Source organism: Chelonoidis abingdonii, chromosome 26 (genome assembly GCF_003597395.2).
Source record: "Chelonoidis abingdonii isolate Lonesome George chromosome 26, CheloAbing_2.0, whole genome shotgun sequence".
Taxonomy (NCBI): domain Eukaryota; kingdom Metazoa; phylum Chordata; order Testudines; family Testudinidae; genus Chelonoidis; species Chelonoidis abingdonii.
The window spans coordinates 7,868,794-7,883,374 of record NC_133794.1 but is presented as its reverse complement, the minus strand read 5'-3'; the positions used below and the strand labels follow the sequence as shown (position 1 = coordinate 7,883,374).

Genomic DNA, 14,581 nt, shown 5'->3' with positions numbered 1-14,581 from the left:
GCGATGAAGAAAGTTTTTTTATGGCACAGGGAGAGCTGAAAATAGGCAGTTCAGAATCGGTGCAGAGTTCTCATTAGCCAGAGGACGTGGGTCTTCCAATACTTCAAATTTATTTATCATTTCTATAGCACTGTAGGCGGGAATGGTGTTTTACAGAAAAATTAAAAACCACACGTACCAGCCTGAAGGACCTTTACAGTCTAAATGTAAGGACTCAGCATTCTAAGCACTGTGTTGAATATATCTGCTTTGAAAGGCCAGTCTTTTAAACTGATTTCTAACAGTTTGACAATCTTCACATAGGCCAGTTATATCACTAAAAAAAAAATATTCTGCTCTCAAACACTATTTCATTTTCAGCATAGATGGTGCTTTACAGCTGACTGTAGGCAGGTTTAATTTATAATCCTGAACCTGAGGATCACTAATTATCATTCCACTCAACTAACCAGATTCCTCAGTTTGAATTACCATTCAGCAAAATCTGAAATTTCCTTTGAACTTTGAGTTGTAGTAAGAAGACTAGCACACGAGTTAAAAAATAAACTAGAATATGGCCCGTACAGAAAAATGATCTCTAGTCTCAAATTTTAAAAAGGTAGCCTATTTACTGAATGTTAAAATACTAAGTTGTTGCACGTGTACAGTTAAGATACTGTGCATATACAGTAGCTATTTCCTAATATGTTTATCTTGCTATTAATTCACAGACAACATATAATTTCTGACAGAAACGTAGAAAAGATACATCCATGAAAAGATGTGTGTGTTAATTAGCTGTAATTAAACAGACGGATTCTACTGACATCAAATCATAAGTCAGAGGGACAGCAATTTAGCATGCACCAATTCAGGTTTTTTTCTGTTGTGAGTGTATCTCCAACACAAGAACCAACTTTTCTGCTCTGAGAAAAACTCTCAGAGCTCAATCCTGAAAGAAGAAAGTTAAGGTTGCTCAGCAAGCAGCTCTCTACTGCTCAACACTCTGAATAATCAGGTCCTTAACAGGCATAGTTAAAAGTCAGCCAAGAAATTAAACGCTCAAAAAAACCTCTCCCAAACCTTGACAACTCCAGTAAACTATGCTATTACTCTGAAAACATTTTATTCTTCCTGAAAATAAAGTCCATAGGACCACTGGAGAAAATTAAAGCCTTTTTAAAATAAATATCTCATTATGCTAATATACCAATAGTGGGAAGCAAATTTTTCTTTAGAGACCTACTTGTTATTAATTCCCAGAAATCTGTAACATGAAGTTACACTATTTACTGTTGTTAAGAAAGTGTTTAGCAAATCCCACAACAAGTAAGAATAATGAGTCTAAGGCAGAAAAAGTGCTTTCCTACTTATAGTCTTTTTAACTTATCAATTACACAAAAGACATTGCTCAGGAAAAGAGATTAGTAGATTGTAACTCAAGAAGGGACCTTTATGATCCTCATCTGACCTCCTGTATAACACTCGCCACATAATTTCACTGAGTGATCCTGGATTATAACTTCTACAACCTCCAAGACCATGGGCAAGAGGCAACAAACCTGACAAACCAAGAACAGCGTCATCAGGGTCAATGTTCCAAAAAGTTTAATCTTTTTGATAAGGTAATTGGGGAGTCAAGTTAGAAACATGGCATGAGAATGTTAATATATCTTTCAGTAATACCGAAAAGGCCTTTGCACTGCACCTAGATGACAAGTGGGGCAGATGACTAGATAGATTTCCAAATATTTGCTCATACTCTTAGGCCCACAAATCAAAAGATAAAGCATGCCCATTAAAGTGTACATTCTATGTGTATTCTAAAGTTAATGTATAAATTTTGCTATATACATTTATATATTGAAATTTATTTTACATGAATTGTGTGTCGGGGGGGTTAAAACAGAAGTAAGGATAGTCTTGTGATTAAGGTGCTAGACTGGAACTCAAAATATTTGGGTTCAATTTCCACTATGTTGCAGACTTTCCAGATGCCTTGGGCAAGTTACTTTGCCTACAACAACTCCCTATCTGTAGAATGGGGATAAATATTACTTCCTTTCTTCTACCTTTTGTCTGTCCTGTCTGTTTAGACTGCAACTTCTTTGGGGAAGGGACTGTCTCCTACCACATGTTTGTAAAGTGCTTGTAACAAGTGTCAAATTAGGCTGCAAGGCAGCACCATAATGTCAATAATTAAGGAAATTGAAAAGATATATTTTAAAGCAAAGAGGCATAAAACATCACTTTTACAGGTGGTAAAGAACAAGAAAAAAAAGCTTTGTTTTGCTCTTCTGCTCTTTTAAAATGTAAGGCACATGCAAAGTCACTCTACATAAACAAGTCAAGTATATGAACTACAAATAAATGAGGTACTTTATGCAGCTTTAACTTTTACAAAATTAAATTGAAGATATGTAAAGAAAGTTTTAGGGAAACAGATTCCTGAAGTCCCAGCCATAAGCTTGACAGTTCATAAGCAAAGGCAGTTAATCAAAGTCTTATTTTATTTTGCATATTAGGTGCCTCTAGAAAGCGGGCATTCAATAGACAGTGACAGGCACTTGAACCCAGAAGAAGGCTGATCTACAGTTTCCTTGAAATCAGTAAAAGATGGGTGCGATATGACAGGATATCCTTGCAAATGCAAGCCAGGAGTTTTCAATTAATTATCATTTGTATTACAGTACTGGCTAGGGGTATGGTTCACGGACATATTGTGCAAAAACAACAAGGAGTCTGGTGGCACCTTAAAGACTAACAGATTTATTTGGGCATAAGCTTTCGTGGGTAAAACACCACTTCTTCAGATGCAGTTTTAGTCATGAAAGCTTATGCCCAAATAAATCTGTTAGTCTTTAAGGTGCCACCAGATTCCTTGTTGTTTTTGTGGATACAGACTAATACAGCTACCTCCTGATACTGGACATATTGTGCTGGGTGCTGTATAAACACACAACAGAGACAATTCCTGTCCTAAGGAGCTTACAGATCTAAGCAGAAGATGAGAGAGAACAGATGGATGAAACAGACAGATGGAACACAAGAAAACAATGAGACAACCAAAACCTCTGGGGACCACTCACTGAGAATAGCATCTTCAAGGGAATAATAAAAGAACCAAGGCCATAATCAAGGTATTGTCAAGTTTGGGGCAAGAAGTAAATTGCACAAACCACAAAGGGGTAATTTTCCTTATCTCTAAATAGTAGCCCACCACGTGTCTGAAAGCAACAGGAATTCTGGTTTAGAGAAATAAGAAATATTGCTCTAGACATTGACTAATTCTTCTAGAGATGTTTAGGTGGGCCCAGAAAGAGCTATATTAGGATTTTAAGTTTCCTTGATACTTAATTTCCCTTATTAGTTATCTATAGACCTACATTTAAGGCTTATCCACAAAAAAGGTTATGTTATATCGAGCATAAAGGACTCACATTTAAAAGAACAAAGTATTAACAAGTGCCCCCACCCTTCAACCTGGTGTTAACAACATACAGAGAAAGCACACTGAAAACTAAATACTAATTAACTAAACTTTTAATGACTATTGAATTCATTATTGTTAGACAACAAAAGTTATGTAATTACTTTGACATCAAATAATTAATATAAATCAGTAAATAATATGGGCAGGAACTGGCCCTACACAATTAGACATTCATTGATTGGTTCTTCTTGGTAATGCTCTTAATGTAATCGATCTCCGAAGTATGAGACTCCAATTCTCCCTCTTATTAGCTTCCAAGTAAATAATGTATAATTAATACTTTCACATGAGGACACGGGGGTTTCAGAAAGGATATTCTCCCTAAAAGGCTCAGTGCGGGCCTGCATTGTATGAAAGCGGGGTTAACATGGTGAGGATACTGGGAATGTGTTGACATGCTGGCCTCTGGCCGGCATCCTGAAGTAACACGTAGGAAGAGCATCAGTGAAATTAAGGCATGTACATAAGATATGTCTGACAACTAAAGACATTGTGGGGAGATATGGGTCCTGTGCGTGATTGGCCCAGCATAGGCCTACACTGAGGAGTAATATGGTGTCACTCCTGGCTAATGCAAGGGAGAAATATGGACACATGTTGTGCCCAGTGAGTCTACACTGGGGTAATATGAGGCTGCCATAGGGTAGGTGCGAAGAGTATTCTGGAAAAATGGGCAGCGCAAGCTTGCATTGCGGATGATGCGGGACCCTGTGAGGCAGGGATACAGGAAACTTGTGAGACATGGTTGGTGTGGATATATGCTGGGTCTGACATAGGGCCCCAAAAGGCTGGTGTGAGATGATGCAGGGTGTGGGTGACATGTGGGCAGCACATTCGTACATTATGGGTAACGCAGGATGCGGGGATGGGATACAGGGTGTGTGAGAGATGTGGGCAGCACATATATGCACTATGTGACACAGTGCTTATAAGGGTGGAGGGAGGGGATACAGGGCATGAGTGACACACCAGCAATACATGTGTATATTATGGGCAGTTCAGGACATGACAAAGCTGGTGTGAGGGGACACAGGGCATGAGGTGAGCGATGGGTACCTATGTTATAGGCAACACAAGGCTGGTGTGAGGGGACACAGGGCATGAGGTGAGCGATGGGTACCTATGTTATAGGCCACACAAGGCTGGTGTGAGGGGACACAGGGCACAACAGCTGTATGTTGAGGTGACAGGGGGCCCCTAGGGTAGGGTGACCAGACAGGCAGTGTGAAAAATCAGGAGGGGGTGGGGGGAAATTGGCACCTATATAAGAAAAAGCTCCACATCTCAGGGCTGTCCCCATACAATCGGGACAGCTGGTCCGTCACCCCCCCCCGGGGCAGGCCTGAGGGGATGCGGGCCGCGGACAAGGCACGCCCTGCTCTGCTGGCGGGGACATGCGGAATATCACGGGAATGAGCCGTGGGGAGCTCGTAGGCTCCGGGCCGAGGCCCTGCGGGGCGGCACGTGAGGGGAGATGGGGCGGGGGCTGAGCAACGAGTCCAGCGAGACGAGGAGGGGGAGGGGGCAGAGCAGCTGCCTCGCCCACGCCCCCAGGGGAGGGGACCTGTGCGAGCCGCAAGCTCCCCTCCCCCAACCCCTAGGCGCGAGGCTGTCGCGCGCTCGCTCAGCAAGTGAGTCCATCGCGTTCGCGTCTCCTAGTTAGTCCCTTCCCCCCTTTTTCGCGCTCCTTGATTCGATCGCGTCCGCCGCCCTTCCCGCTCGCGCCCTGATTGAGCCGTTCGCGGTCGCGTCCGCTCTTACCTCAGAGACCCACAGGCCGCGCCGCCCTCCTCGCACCGCGAGAACCCTGAGGGAAGAGCCGCCGCTCTTGCCGCTGCCGCTGTCTCCGCCTCAGGAAACCGGCGCCGCCGGCATCGTAAACACAGCAGGCCCGGCTGGGACGCTCGAGGTGGGCGGGCTGCAACCATAGAGTCAACCGGAGGCCTGGGCTAGAGATTCCGACTATAGAGTTCCCCGCCTAGAGCGCCTTTCAGGGCATCCCTGAGGTCTAAGTGACGTCGACGTCCCTGCGAGTCCTCCTCAACCGCCCACAGACTCTTCCCGCCGAGCTGGGGGCAGGCCCCGCTAGAGCGCAGTACAGAGGGTTACGGGACGGGTAGACCAAAGCGTCGGCCAAGCAGCCGCCATCTTTGTGCCGTGGGAGGGAAAGGCCCTCGTTGCGCCACAGCCCTCAGAGACCTGGTGTGGCGCATAGCACGGGGAGAGGGCATCACCATGCCCGTCTTGGTAGCCATCGTCGCAGCGCGGGGTGCTGTTCATTGGGCAGCCGTTGAGTCCTCGCAGCTCCATGCACCGCCTGCCAGAGCACAGTGCTGAGGGGTTGGGAAATGGCCTCAGACCAACTGTTCCCCGTGGCATGAAACTCACTGCAGCAGTGCTGGGCATTGCCTCCGCACAGAAGTAGCACAACCCAAAGCATCTTTCTCACCCACCGAAGTTGGTCCAGTAAAAGATATGACATCATCCACGTTCTCATTCTAATACAGTAGCACCTCGGTCATGAACACTAGCATTATGATCTGACCAGTCAACCACACACCTCATTTGGAACCAGAAGTATGCAATCAGGCAGCAGAGACACCCCCCTCGCTCCTCCGCCCCAAAAGCAAATACTATACAGCACAGTACTGTGTTCACCTTAAGGTGGGGCACACAAAAAGATTTGACAAGGTAAGGAAACGCTGTACCTGTTTCATTTAAGATGATTAAAAGCATTTTTCTTCTACATAATAAAGTGTCCCTCAGTTGTCAATGTTCTACTGCAAACTTCTGAAAGAACCACCATAATGTTTTGTTCAGTTATAAACAACCTCAATTTTCAAGGTATTCATAACTATGAGGTTCTATTGCACCTTGGGACAAACATAGCCAGAACCCGCAGATGTTCAAAACATTGCTATTCTGTAGCAAGAGAAATTTGTGGGACTTCATGGCATTTGACACCTCATATTAAACCATTGTGACAACAACAATCTTTAATATCATAAGCATGGTTAATTGCAATTTGTTAGTAATGATGTAGTGTCTCAGTAAGAGAAAGTGGAAAGCTAATGAAATGACTATGTTAACATGTTACTTAACATATGGGATCTGTAACAGTGCTTTCTGATGGTTCTCAAAATTTGCCCCTTCCTTATAGCTGATGCCTTGTTAGCATAAAGTTGCAATATTGTTCTTTAGTTCTAGGTTTACATAAAGGTCAACTAATGGCACTGTAGGCAGTGCAAACAGATTGCACAAGAACATGAAAAAGCCTATGCAACTCGCCTAACAGGTTGCTGAAAGAAAAACCTCCAGTAGTGAGAAATAATTATTTACATATAACACCAAATAATTACAATTGACTTTGTCCAGAGACCTTCTGTACAGCTTGATCCCTTTGCATTTCATATTCAAGAAATCACTCATACCAAGACAAAAGTAAAAGCATTTAATTTTATTTTGCAACTGAAATATGAAAAAAGGAATCAGATGTGCCAAACATTAATAAAGCAAAACATCAAATATTGCCACAAAATTATTATACTTAATGGTGGTGAACACCTAATCCGTCAGAATTTAAATACAGTAACAAACTAATACCAGAAATATATTTCCTTTAAATATATGTATGTCTAATACAGTGATGTGCAATTATAAGCAATTCTTGTTAGACTTTTTTTATTGTTTCAATACAGTTTAAAATAGAGGAAGTTACATCACTGAAAACAGACCTGGGTTTCTATTTAGCCTCATTGCATAGTAAAGGTGGCTTTAGATTAAGAGCAAAGATCAAACATGTAAATGTAGCAATACTATCTTTTTGCTAACATTCTTACTTTAAGATTGAAACATACATACAGATTGCTACCTTTTTTGTCTGCATAAATAATCTCAAAAGAAAAATGAATAAAAGTTGCAAGTGATGGTTAGTACAGTACATTGTAACATTCCCTTTCTGTTCACAGTGATTCTTTCACAGCTACGTTTAGGGTCCCAATCACAGAGAGTTTAGCTATTTACTGTAATGGAAGCAGTGTCAAGCTTGATCCACATATAATTTAAGTCAGGAGGAGTCTTTCCACTGACTTAAATGAGTGTTGGAGCAGGTCCACAAAGGCTAGAATGTAATTACATTGAATAGAATGTGAATACTTTTCAGTTTGTGTGTACATAAGCCACACACTCTCCACAGCTGCCAGCAACACACAGATCAAGTGTTCCGATAACAAGATGGTAACTATGTCAAAGCTTATGATCTGATGTCATCAGAACCTTGAGGCATGCTTTTACCTTTTTTCCTGTGTTTTGTTTTTAATATTTACATTAGTTGGATATTTGTTTTATCTTTATTATATATTAAAAGTTTAACAGCAATTGACTTTTAAAATCAATCTCTTCCCAGTTATTTTCTTTTTTACATTATCATTCTTGTTAAATTAAATTTGGGATTTAAACAAAAGAGAAATATTTCATTTACATTTCACTTGTTAGTTCTGTAGCTCAGATGCTAAGACTAATCAAACTCATTTTTTTCAGTTAGTTTCTAGTAGTAAATTTTACTTTCCTGCACATTATGCTGTGTTGTATTACAAATAATAGAAAGGAAGTTTTTTTTAACTGTTAGTTTAATTTTAAAATATAACTAAAATATTTTTACTGGATATAGATTTTACAGAAGCTATTTCTTCACCTCCAAAACTCTAAATTTGGGGACAAATTTGACATGACATTGACCCTTTAAATTAAAATATTGTACAAAAAGTCCTTTTTGCCTTAATGTGTACAAAATTGTTTGTAAAAGGTTTGCTATTAAAGGAACAAAACACATGGGTATTTGGTTGTTTCAGACTTCTAGTTCTATGTTAAAACAATTATAACACACCTCATTGCTCCATGTGGCTGGTGAGGGGGCTGAATTGTAGCTATACATGTGACTAAGACAAGCAACAGAAACCTAAATTTTCATCATCTGAATACTACAACCCTACCATGAAAGGTCTACAAAGAGGTTTGGAGGATTGTCTTTACATTTAAGGTAATGTAGTTACAACTGTGAATCTAAATTTCTGAAGACATCCTAGTAATGACATATGAGGCTGAAAAAAACAGTTAATGCTAGACTCTTTCTCCACCATTTTGAAACAATATTGGAAGCAGTAGCTTGCTTTACTGCAAGACATCTTGGCACACTTTATTACTGCAGGCTCATTTTAGTATACACAGGAGACAAATGCCACAGAGTAATAATCATTATAGTGCTGGTCATGGGCAAGATTCATGGCACTTCTGGTATTGGACAGGCTATACAATATCAAAAATTAGGTTCCATTGCTTGTGTAATAAAACAAATATTGGCTGGAGGCTTCCCCTTGTACTGGAAAACTATTGCCCATTAATTTTAAACAGTGACTCTAATGCACAATAGTTAATTACTGGCCACTTTTTCAACCCGAATTTTTCCCATAATAAAATTAAAGCATAAAATATGGGATAACATTTTATATTCAGTTTTACACTTTTGTTATCCCTCAGTTTTGATTTGCTTAAACAACAATAATTCCAAGATACTGCCTGACTTTTCCAGGCAATAGATTCTCTCTCATACACACAGCCCAAAAAACAATGAACATTCTTGGGAGGGTTTACACCACTTGTTCATAAGAAAACAGTTCGTTTTTTTAAAAAAAGAAAAATATGTAATATATTGCAAATAGAAAAATGCTTTGTTAATGTCCTCAGTATTTTTTTTTTTTAATTCCTTTTGAAACTACGGCTCAAACGCTAAATTCTCAAGAATCTGTTCAGTCAAAAACAACTCTTGAGCCGTACGGTGTAAAGTATTGGCGGAGGAGTAAGTAGTGATGTTACAATATATTGCTATAATACCTCACCAGCATATAACCATATCTTGATAGTACTGTTGTAACCAATACTGAAAGTGTCCTCAAATCACTCAAGAAACTTAGGTAACTGAAAACTAAGCCCACTTCTTGAAAGGCATGATGAAAGGAATTAGAAAATAAAAAGAGTAACATAATTAATAAAGTACTGACCATTGCAGTCATGCTGGATACCTGTATGATTTTGGACTGTCTAGTCAGATTAATTATCCTTTTATATTTACATAGTTCCCCCACACAACCAAGATTGAATAAATCATTGTGTGTCCTAGAAATAGGAGAAAATTACAAAAATACATCTTAAATTGTTTATTTTATTTTGATTTTATATCAAGCTAAACTCTGTGAAAAAGACTTCCTGGAAAGGGAATGTGTTAATATAAAAAAGGAGGACTGCCATTTAGGGTTTTTGGAAAAGCCTGTTTGGGTACATTTACACACACATTTTATACACACAGTAGAGCTGGATAATAAAAATTATAATCTCGCTTTAACTAAGTATTTATTTACATCTACAGATACTTGAAGTAGATAAGATATCCTTCAACACAATCTCTCTTGTTGATTTTTGACAGCAGAGATTATTCAGTGTTGAATCTCAGATGATGCCAAATGTTCTATCTCATCTCTCCATGGAAAACCATATGTAGCTGTTCTATCATGGCAGCTGGCCAGAGAAAAAGTTTAAGGGTGGGGAATATTAACAGTGTTGGTTTTTTACCCTCTTAGGTTTTAAAATTAATACCACAAAAGTCTACATTCTTTCCAACTTTACTGTTATTTTTCTTCTGTATATGTCAATGGTTGTTTTTAATTATATCTTACAGTATATTGAAGGGGAGATACATGGCATAAAAATGTTCCCCAACAATAAATAAATGCAGCCAGCAGGTATAATCCAAGGTCAAGAAAAAGATACTTAATACGCCTGACAATGCAAACTCTGTTCAATAATACAAATGTCCATAACAATGAACAGTACAGAGTTTAAAATAACTCAAAGATCATATACCTTAGTTAAAAAAGGAGTTTATATTTCAAAAGTCCACATTTCCTAAAATCATGGACAAAATCTTGTGGAACATGATAGTGAGCGCAAACAGTGCTGTGCATGTAGTGAAAGCACCTTTACAAATTTGTAATTATGCTAAAAGTCACACCACAAATTGCATCATTTTAGGCCAGATTGCAGGAAGGCTGAGTTTCACAAATTTATTCACAAAGTGAAATGAAACTGTATATTCGCTGTTTGAATAGGCAGTGATTTCAGTGGGATTTGCAAGGTGCTCAGCATTTTGCTGAATTGGACCTTTAGCTATACAAGTTAAATATTTGAATGAGATTTTCCAAAGCACTCAGCATTGGCCTAACTCTGCTTCCACTGAAGTGTAATGCTGAACACATTTTAAAATCCCTCATGAAAGCTTTAATTTTTTTTTAATATAAACAATAAGGTAAAATATGTTGAGATTAACAATTTTTTATAACCTACTTATCAGAAATTTCAATCTAATATGTCTCATTCTAAACAGAAGCCAAGTGATGGTCTATTTTCAGTAATTTAAGAACAAATCACTGATCAAAGTAAAATATTAAAAATAAGTGTGTAATGTTTTGATTGCACTTTAGTCCTCCCTCACCCAATGGATCTCAACTATAATCTGATCTGAAATGATACAGGGGCCCACACTTTTGATTTGATGGAAGTTGATCTCAGTTTCTCACAGGTTCAGGTTGCTAGCACTGTGCAATACAGCAGGTTTTGCATATATCAGTGAATGCAAACAATTTAATGGATTTGAAAAATGCTTTCGTCCTCCCAAATTCACCAGAACAAGTAACAACCAATGTTCACTTCCTCAAGGAAAAAGTTTAGAGAGACAGCAGATGAAGAACTAAGAAAGCAATCAGGCATCAATATTTATTAACACAAGACAAAGGAAACACAATCAATGCGTTAATGGAACACTGTCCAGCCAGGTGTTAAATTTAAAAATGTATATCTACTCTAATTTCAAATAAATAAAAAACCTTTATACATAATTACATAATGTTGTAGTCTGAATTTGACAATGGTAAATATGTTGACAGTAATTAAAGAAAAATTACATTTAGGCTAAAAATGTAATCTTGTTTTTACAGTTTTATCTCCAGGACAGTTAGTATGACCCAACTTAATTACACAGTTATCAGAGGTGCAGTGCAAGTGTTAACAGACAGACTTATTTAAGTACTGCAATTTTATGCCACAAATACTTTTGCTAGGGCAGTAATCATACAACGGTAAGGTGTATAAACTTTGAGTTCAGGAGTAACGGTTCTCAGGGTACAATGCAGCTCTCAACTTAAGATTCATGATATGGACACTAATGGGACATTTATTTGCTTCTGCAACTGGATGAACTGCAAAAAGCCAAACTGGAGTAGAGAGCTGAACATGAGTAGGTTTGCCCCTTTGTACTCCTTGCTGGATTCTAAAGGGTACCCATACATGATGGGGGGAGGCAAATCCAGCTCTGAACAGGAATAGCTAATGTCAAAGCCTTTGGTGGCCAGCCAGGTTCCTTAAGCTAAATGTCAAGAGTCATTCACTTACAGGAATTCTTCCCTATTACAATGAGAAAATATTTTAGGGTGAATTGGTTACATCTCAAGACTCTCCCAAAATGAATCAAATGAGTTGTTAATCACTGTGCTCCCAAACTCGAGGCATCAGCGACTAATTCTTAGTGCTGTATAACAAGTTATTTACAGGGACATTGTAATGATTAGCTTGTATCCCCATCTATAGATTTGCCAACTGAGGCAGTGAAATGACTTGCCCAAGGCAACACAGCACGTCAGCAGCAAAACTGTTATTAGAATCCAGGACTTCCTGACACCCAGCCCCTGTTCATTCTGCTAACACACACTTCTTCCTATTTTGCTGAACACGCTCAGAAGCATCCAATAATTTAAAAGTTGGCCACTTCTATACGCTACTTATCAGGAAACAAGACTTGGGCACTTAGGGGACAAAAAGACCATAGATTACAATTTGAATCCATGAGTCCCTAATCACAGAAATGTATGGATCAGAATACAGTTAATTAGAATCACACTACATTAGAATTTAAAAATGTAATTATTCAGCTTCTAGAAATCCAAGCCGAGGAGAAAAATTACTGAGCTTTTCAGTATTAGAGAGAGAACTTCAGCCTTCTAGATTGAAAATTCCAAAATGCCACTCTAAGAAGTCACTCTGAACTGCACGTATTAGCAATCCTTGATTAAATTCATATCACAAGACATTTGTGAATTTTTATTAATGCAAAATTACATAAGTGGAGAAACCCAATCAAAGACGTTTCTAGATTTGTGCTATGGTTCTCTCTCAATGGACAAGGATTTAAAATTGACAAAACAATGCATCTAAAAAGTTAAGTAAACTAGGATATGAAAAAAGCCTTTCAAAACTGTCTTCTTAAAAGTCAGGAGAACAAAGTGAAGCTGCATTGCAAATCATTCTTGCCATTCAAGGAAAGTGTGTAATAAAAAGGGGAGAATCTCTCAAGGAGGTCAAGGCTGGTGATAGGCAATTTATATGCTGTTACCTAGCTGATCTACACTGGCATTTAATTTTTATCAGCAACAACGACACAGTTGTCCATTTCCTTATTTTTGCAGAGGATCTGTTAAAACCACATTCATATGGAGGGTTTGTACACTTTATAACTACCTAGCAGCATGACTGTGGAAATACTGTTGTTTTAAAATATCCACGAGGGTCTTACTTCAAAAATCTAGGAATTTAACAACTCTTTAGAAAAGTAAATATTTAAGCTGCTTGTTTGTAAGGAATTCTCTCCCTGTGTTAGACCTGCCATAGTCAATGAAGATATAGCCTTCCACCTCTATGACAAGCAAATTAGCCCTAAATATTTTGAGAATATATTCAGAGCTTTATATCTGAATTTTAACATTCCAGCCCTCAATGAAGAACTGTTATAAAGCATTCATAAGGAGGGGGATTTCAAGTACAAAACCACGACTTGTTTACAGATGGCTGTCAGAGCAGCACTTAATATAGCTGTTATAGATTTGGATTTATACAAGTTTACATTATATACCTTTATAAAAATTACCTAAACACACTGTATACTTGTTACAGGGGTAAATAATACATATTAAAATATTTTAAGCATGTATTTACATAACAGACCACAAATGGCCCAAAAAAGCTGTTACAATTTCTGCTATCCCATCTTCTATGCTTTCAAAGTTTTGTTTTCTTAATCACATAAGAGAAAAAAAAACAAAAACAAGAAATCCAACTAAAGGTTAGATGAAAGAAAAATAGTTGATCCTGAAACCTTGTCTCGCCCTCAGCCACTGTGCCAGAGGATTACAATAATTTCCAAATGGTGGGTCATCTTGCACACTTTAAGGCTTCTGCTTTTCAGCATTTATAAAGGCCACAAACTGACCAACTATTTCAGGATGCTGTAATCTTGACTTTTTTTTTTGAAGATATTTCACTATGCATGCACTAGAACAACGTTATCCTTGCTTTCCGTTGCCACTTTGTCCCTCATTATAAAAAAATCACATAGCTGATTTCAGCCAACTCCCTTCCAGAATTATCAAATTCTTTCTGGTGAATGCCTCAGGGAAATTCAGGGTATTTTCCATATAAAGCCCTTGTACACATTACATTTGCTGCTATAACTGTGGGCACACTGTGGAATAAATTAAGGATGGAGCCACAATCCCAGCAATGAATTTAATTATTTTTGTCAATCTGTGCCATAATCGTAGCTTTTGTTTTTTTTAAACACAAAGCTCCATAACGAGGGGAAACCGAGGCTGTCACACAAGTGTACAAATTTCAGTTAAGCATTCTGGAGATGCAATACAGTTTCTATCAAAATTTTATTTTATTTTTAATGTTTCAAAAGCTTAAATACTTCAGCCTCATTTAGAAAGATGTGATTTAAAAACATAGGCTTCTACATACTATGACATTCTGGCCAGCAATAAAAGACTACATACATACTGAATTAAGAAAACTTTTGTAAGATTTGCATTTCTCACATTAGTTGCCTAACCAAGTGTAATTTCTGTTAAGGACTTCAAAAATTACAGTCCTCTACTTCAGATGTCATCATTACTTAAGCCAATTTTCTAAGTGAATTATGTATATTAATATTTACATTTTAAAAATATA

General features: G+C 38.3%; 2 protein-coding genes across 5 annotated transcripts in view; both read right to left on the bottom strand.

Annotated features, from left to right (window-relative positions):
• ATF1 (activating transcription factor 1) overlaps positions 1-5,450 on the bottom strand; it is a 29,973-nt gene extending 24,523 nt beyond the window's left edge. For 2 of the 4 annotated variants that reach the window (XM_032786486.2, XM_032786488.2), the window contains exon 1: positions 5,234-5,441. The gene's annotated coding sequence lies outside the window, so the exon portion shown is untranslated. Of the gene's footprint in view, positions 1-5,233 lie in introns of all 4 variants that reach the window. The other 2 variants (XM_032786489.2, XM_032786487.2) reach the window with 2 other exon arrangements.
• A 5,832-nt stretch (positions 5,451-11,282) lies between these two features.
• Positions 11,283-14,581, bottom strand: part of DIP2B (disco interacting protein 2 homolog B) — a 137,736-nt gene continuing 134,437 nt past the window's right edge. Inside the window, exon 39 of the mRNA XM_075061112.1 lies at positions 11,283-14,524. The gene's annotated coding sequence lies outside the window, so the exon portion shown is untranslated. The remainder of the gene's footprint in view (positions 14,525-14,581) is intronic.